The sequence below is a fragment of the Macrotis lagotis genome, chromosome 5 (genome assembly GCF_037893015.1).
Source record: "Macrotis lagotis isolate mMagLag1 chromosome 5, bilby.v1.9.chrom.fasta, whole genome shotgun sequence".
NCBI classification, from domain to species: domain Eukaryota; kingdom Metazoa; phylum Chordata; class Mammalia; order Peramelemorphia; family Peramelidae; genus Macrotis; species Macrotis lagotis.
Window position 1 is genome coordinate 54158064 of NC_133662.1, and position 6973 is coordinate 54165036.

A 6973-nucleotide genomic window follows, 5' to 3' on the forward strand; every position below is an offset into this window, starting at 1 on the left:
GAGTAGTGCTTTAATAAGATAATCTTTTAATAATATGAAGAATAATTTCAATATGGGATTGATTGAAAATGGATAAACTAATAAAGAGATAATTAAACTATTCTTAATAATGAAGACCTGAATTAGGGTGATCAGACTTGAAAGGAGAAATGAAAGGAGAAACAGAGTTGAACATCTTTGTTAATCTAACAGAATTCATAGAATGAGGAAACTCAGTGATGAATCTAAAATAATGAGTGTAGATGGTAAAAAGAATGTTAAGATTAACAAGAAAAATATACAGGGGTAGCTAACAGGCACAGTGGATAGAGCACTGGTCTTGGAGTCAGGAGGACCTAAGTTCAAATTTGGCCTCAATTATTAAACAAGTACCTAGTTGTGTGACCTTGGGGGAATTATTTAACCCTATTGCACTGCAAAAAAAAAAAAAATAAAAACAAAAAAAATCCATAAAATTTGGGAAGGCGGCAAAAAAATTAAATGGGGTAAACAATGAGTATAATTTTACATATGCTAAATTGAAAGGATTAGGTGGTTATTCATCTGAATATATCTGGAATGCATTGAGAAACACAGAACTGGTTGTGGTGAGTTGATCTACCCAAACATTCAAGATTACTGAGGGAAACTCTGAGAAATTGGATTTTCACTCTGAAACAGAAAGTTTCATTTAATGAAAAGGCCTTTACAATCTCTTTGGAAATTCAAAAAATTAATACCTAAATCCAAAGACACCCAAGACAATTCCCCTCCACAATAATCCTTGTTAGTAAAGATTTTTTTCCTAGTCTTTGAATTTACAGTAATACTCCATGAGTCTCAGGATTGCTAGAAAGTTGACCTTCACTTGTTGGACCAACACAATCCACATAACTCAGGCTACTAGTGTGAAATTCAAATTTAATTCATACTGATCATAAGATAGATTATGATATGCCATCCTGTCACTGCTCCTCATTTTGTGAGCTACATGCTTGTTTTAAGCTATGTACTTGTAAAAGTTTTGTTCATTTATTTCTAAGAATATGTTAACCATTGGATGTTCCTAGAAATAAGGGTACAAACCTTAAGTTCTCTGTTCTCAGAATATTCCACTCACAATGTCCCTATCCCCAAGTTTCAACATTAAATTTCTCTGTTCTAGTCTCATTATCTCTACCTTCCCTGAATAAGTTCTCTGTTCTAACTGCAAGAAATTACAAGAAACAAGCCAATTAGAAAACTTCATAAATATGTTATTCAAAATTGTTACTTTTTTACTCTTTATTGACCTTAAAAATGTTTTATGACCTGCCAATGGTATCCTTGTACCTACTAAGATGGACCCATTCAATGTAGTGTAAGACCCTGAGTCTCAAAATCTGTGGACTTTAGCCTGAATGTCTGTAAGATCCTGAGTATCAAAATCTGTGAACAATAGCCTGAAGGTCTGTAAGATCATGAATGTCGAAACCTATGAACCGTTGCCTAAATTCAGCCCTAAGTCCCTGCTTGGTCAGCTAGCTGGATTTCTGCCAGATCAGCTCCTGAAGATTCTGCCTGATCAGCCCTCGGACCATGCAGCAGGGGGGCTTCTCCAAGGACCTGCATCCAATAAGACCATGCCACACCATCTCAAGACAAGCTGCAGGCAGATGCTTGAAACTCCCCTACCAAACCATATAGAAGGTCTCTCCTCACTTTACTCGGGGTTCCAGGATCCTAGCCCTGTCCTAGGATGGAACCCTAGCTGGAGCTAGTTTAATACAACCTTGCTATTGCATCTCCATCGTGTGGAGTAACTCTGTTCTGTAATTGGGGACTTCTCTCGGACCTTAACATTTTGGGGGCTCTCCAGGATCCCCAGCAGAGGCCACAAGACGTACTTGGAGGCGTATCTAAAGTAACCAAGTCGGCAGCTCTGTATTTGAACTAAGCTGGCAAAGGGCCTAGGTGGACGCACTGCTGTAAGGGTCGCCAGTGGGGTTGTGGCGGAAGACGTTCCCCAACCCCTGGGAGGTCAGTACTGGACAGACTGACGTTTGGAAATGAGATAAGGGAGCCCTTCTGCAGGTCAGGAATGACTGACGTAGGGGAATGAGACAAGGTTAACCTGATTTTTCTTTTAGGACCTGGCAAGTGATATTTAGTCCCGCTGGAAGGGCCGGATGCTGACTGGTTATCTATCACCTTTGCTTCTTTTGCTTTGTTTCTGCTTTGCTTCTCGCTCTTAGTCATTTCATCTAAGTTCCAGCTGGGATGGGACGGACCCAGACCACTCCTCTGAGCCTGCTCCTAGACCACTTTAAGCGGGTTAAGGGACCGTCCCTTGATTCTGGGCTGACACAGTGTTTCCCCCTGGCTCCCCCTTACAGGAGACAGAGCTACTTCAGGAAGAATTAGTAAAGCAAATAGTCAGTTGACTCTATTTGAAGAAGGGGGGCAGGGAATGTTCTATTTGGGCTGGGGGATTTCAGAATGACTGCCTTCTCCAGAATTTTAGCAGCTGTATTCAAGAAATGTTACATATTAAAACCTTGGAATAGAAGGTTCCTTGTGAAGAGTGGAATCCTAGCTGGAGTATGAACTATGTGACTTTAGTTCGGAATGGTGTGACTTGAGGTCAGGGGGAGCTAATGAAAAGGAATGGTGGAAAATGTGAGTTGTATAGTTTGAGTAAGAGATTCTGAAAGTACTGGGAAAGAAAATCCAGACTTAGAGACAATTGGGGTTTGTTTTGAACCATTTGTTAAGTAAGGAAAGTGGTAAAAGTATGTAGACAGAAGGTCTGAGCAGGGTTGACTTTGTACACCAAAGATGGATTTTGGGAACTTTGGAAAAAGGTGTACAAATCATTATGAGAAAAGAAGAAAGTATAGAACTGTAAATCTATGGGGAGATATGTGTTTATCTGAGATTGGGGTGATTTAAAATTGCATTAAATTGGTACTTTTTGCAATGTTTGGCAATGAATTGATAAGAAAAGTAATAAAGTGAAAAGTTTGATATGAAAGCGATTGCTAGGTAAATGTTAATTTTATTAATGATCCTATAATGTGCTAATCTAAAGATACCTGTAAATTAAATTAAGGGGTTTGTAAAAAATATGTTTGAGTTTGGATTCTGATGTTTTATGGCCCCTCCAGAGTCATAGGAGTCAGGGACAGACTTGAGAGTCAGCTTTAGAATAACTAAACAAGAGGAAGTTACTATTTTACACTGATTGGAATGTGGATCATGTATTTGGGAAGAATCTGGAGTGAGTGAGTAATGATAAAAAGTAAAGGTAAAGAATTAGTGCATATCACTTTGATATCTCAAATGGTGGGGAATCTCTCATTCCCAAAACATAGAATGTTCTAATATTAAGAAATATTGGTCAGTGAAAATAGAAAGTTCTTATAAGTGAGAGCATTGAGAAGTTAGAATTGCACTGATGAAGATAAGAAGAATTTTTAAACTTTTTAGACTTTTGGAAAGAAAATGATTTAAAACTAATTTGAATGTAACTTTTGGAATTTAAGAGAAACATCAAGAAAATCTTGCAGTCATAAGAAGGAATTTCTTTTAGCAACAATTAGTCTTAAGAATTCTTTGTATTTTAAAGATTTAGGGAATAAAGAGAACATACATGCAATTGAAACATGCTGTGTACAATTAGTAAGCTTTGTATAAGAACAATTTAAACTACACTTTTGAGATTTTAAAATTGTTTTGTCATAAAAAATGAATTGAAGTTTCACCTATCACATTTGTAAAGATTTTGTTATGGAAAAAAAACCCCAACAACTAGAGAATACCTTGCCAGTGGGTTATAATTCTCAAAGTCCTTTTGGTCCAGAAAATTTGTGAGAGGCTTGGTTTTTCACCTCATGTTTATGAAAGGGAATATTGATATGTGAGATCAGTGTAGTTTATTATCTGTTAAAGAGGGATTATACATATTACCGTATTGTTAAATTTAGAGCCCTCAGCCCCTGAATTTCCACACCCCATCCCCCACCCCTGTCACTGGTCTGTCTCTTCCCCCTTGGAAGATTCCTTTGCTAGATCAAAAGGGGGGAATATAATCGCAGGGAAGGCAATGAACATTCCTAGATCTGGCTCCCCTTCCCCCTGGAGCAGTCTACTCCCCTCTCGGAAGATTCCTTCCCTGAATAAAAAGGGGGGAAGAGGGTAGCAGGAGGATGGTGGGGAACTCGAAAAATCCTTACCTACTTAAGCCTTAGAGGGAAAGAACCCTCCACAGGTGGGATATGTGACTGGGAAAAAGAAAAAAAAAATTATCTAAGATCCAGGGGTTAAGAGACTCCTTTATTGAAAGGAAATCACATTTAATGACTATCTGCTGGCCATGTGGCCTGAGTGAGGATTCTCATTGTTTCTAAAGTGTGTGAACTAGAGTTTTGGAAAGCATTCTGAGGGTTCTAAAAGACGAATACTGGTGTTGTAATATTCTGACAAAATTTGTACAGAATGGGAGGAATTAAATAACCTAGATTGTTAAATTAGTTTGGGATTAAACTGTTTTAACACTATTGTAACTTTTGCAAGGAGTTTCGATTTTAAAACTCTTGTAACACCTTTGGGTTAAGAAAACTGGCATTGGGTTACTAAGAAGAGAAACACCTAGGTTATCAGCGATGTTTACTGATGTCTTTTTGGGGAAAAGCTCTAATTGGTTCTAACATTGAGTTTAATAATGCTAACAGTGTTTTTATTTTGGATAGAGCTTTTGGAATGTGAGTGCTGGATTCTCTGTGTAAGGTACTCTAAAGTTTTTATCAAACTAAGCTGTTGGAAAGTTAGTTGAATTGTAATGACATTGGGGTTTTAAATGTGTCATATGTATAAGATTGATTCTGAGAATTTGGGTAGAGACAAAAATGTAAAGAACATGGGATGTTCATTTTGCTTTTGTTCTAAGGGAAATGAGATGTTTAAGAATCTTAATGTTTAATGTATATTAACAATGTATGTTTAAAGAAGTCAAGAATGTGGACTTCTCTCTAGGTAACTGCAGACAGCTGATGGGGGGCTCAGAACAAATTACAATTGTAGGCCCAATTGTAAGGTAACTTATTGATGAATAACATATTTTTATCAGTTATATGATGTTCTTTTGTAACTGCAAAGAGATAAGATTTGCAATATTTAGCTATCTCTTGTGAAAATGTTTTGTTTTTTAAATACTGTATTGTTAAAGCCTGGGATTCATGTGATTGCTCTGAAGAGCAATAAGGAAAATATGAAAAAGTATGACACTTTCTGGGATAGATCTGTGGGTTCATGAATAATGTGATAATGGAGGAATTACTTTGTATAATCTAATAATTTATGTGTTACTCTGCTACTCACAGAAATTAATAATGCATGTTGGAAATTTAAAGCTACCTAAGATGTTTTAATGGTTTTAAAGAATTCTGAAAAGTAATTTGTATGTTAGGGGTGGCTAGGTGGTACAGTGGTTAGTGCGCTGGCCCTGGAGTCAGGAGACCTGGGTTCAGGTCAGGCCTCAGATATTTGGTGATTGTCTAGCTGTGCAACCTTGGGCAGGTCACTTAACCCCAATTGCCTTGCATGATTTCAGACAAAGGGATGTCCGAATGTAAGAGATAGGAGACAGGCCTGTAGGGCCAGTTATAGTTAGAATACCAGATGTTAGGCAAAGACCCAGGAAGGATAATCCAAGCTTTAGGTAGGGGGTTTCATTAATTGGGACTCCATTAAGATTATAATTGGAATTTAGTGAATTTTATTCACTGGAAGTTCTAACTAGGTAAAACAACCATTTTAGATCATGGGATTTTTAATTGATTTTCTCTTATGTCAGATACCAGGATGGTTAACAAAAAGTAAATGCCACTGGGTAAATGTCATGTTCTTGCAGCCAAGGAAGCCAAGATGTCAGGTGACTGGGATGGGCGGCCAAAGGGGTGACTTCTCAGTAAGGCTGAGGTTGGACCCCTTTGACTTGATTTCCCCAAAATGACATTGGGTTAATATCTTACCTGGAAGAATAAATCTGGCCTAAGACATTTGACTTACCCACGTGACCTCTGCCTGGACACTGACATGCAATACTTATATCTATAAAGGAATTTTCCTTTAATGTCCTGGATCTTTATGGTTAATTACTAAGCAAGCTAGAAAAAGAAATTTTAGGTGAGTTGGATCTAATAGCCAGAAGATAGATTAGGTGTGTGGCTCTGACACCTACTAACAGCTACATGTTACGATAGGAATTAAGTTTCTTTAATTTTTAGAAGGGATATTTAGGTAAGAAGAAGAATGGGAAATCCTTAGGATAATTATAGTTCTAAGGTCTAGCTTAAGGAAAGGAATGTGAGTCAAAAAGTATATCAGGAAAAGGAAAATCAATGGTATATTTGAGAATATTTTGAAAAATTTCACTTTTGGTTAAGGATGTTTGAGCCATTACTGTAATAAGAGCAAAGGCTAAGATTGTTTTATTTTTAAACCATATGCTGGGTAGTCTGAACTAAGATGATTGTTGAATGTATGTTACAAGCTTAAGACAGTATGACAATTCTCATTGGGAGTTCACTCATATAGTAAAAGTTTATTGTGTTAAAATTAAGTATGTGCATCAATATGGCAATAAGGCAAAATATAAATTACAATAAGCTCCAAAATCTCATTGTCTTGTGAAGAAAACATGTGTTTTGATCTAAGTAAAATGTTAAGCAAATCCTTTAACAGAAGACAAATTTTCAACTAGTCACCCAAGCTGGAGAGAACTTTTTGGAACCAATTCAGAAGATGCAGAAGGACATTGGAGGTCTCCAGGAGAGAAGAGAAGAGAGCAGAGACAATGGACTAGTTCATCTCTACCATTTCTCACCAATGTTTACATTGTATTGTCAAGGGATCTTTTTTTGTAACCTCCCCTTAATAATGAGAACACCCCTTGCTAGAATAAGAAGGAAGCCCCTCACCACCCTAATGATAGCCACCCTATTTGGAATAGGCC